The sequence below is a fragment of the Eimeria mitis genome, genomic scaffold (assembly GCF_000499745.2).
Source record: "Eimeria mitis Houghton genomic scaffold, Emh_scaff3738, whole genome shotgun sequence".
NCBI lineage: Eukaryota > Apicomplexa > Conoidasida > Eucoccidiorida > Eimeriidae > Eimeria > Eimeria mitis.
In genome coordinates this window covers 3,962-4,279 of record NW_013572078.1, presented here as the reverse complement: position 1 = coordinate 4,279, position 318 = coordinate 3,962, and positions in this window count along the sequence as shown.

Genomic DNA, 318 nt, shown 5'->3' with positions numbered 1-318 from the left:
ACCGACAGGACTCGGTGGAATTTCCTCACCAGCTTCAGGGCAGACGCTACCGCTTCAAGTTCTGCCGACCTTATCTACATGTCTGCATCCATGGCCTATGGCGCATCTGCCCCCCAACTTTGCCTGAATTCCTCTCTCACCTCTACCGCCACCACGACCATGTAACGGCGGGCCATCGCGGGGAACGCAAGACGCTCCTGTCTCTTAGTAAGCTTTATTATTGGCCTGGTATGCGCGCCTACGCTGCTGCTTATGTCGCGTCTTGTGTTCAGTGTAGGGCATCGAAGGCTATCTCTCAACGTCAAGCGGGTCTCCTCC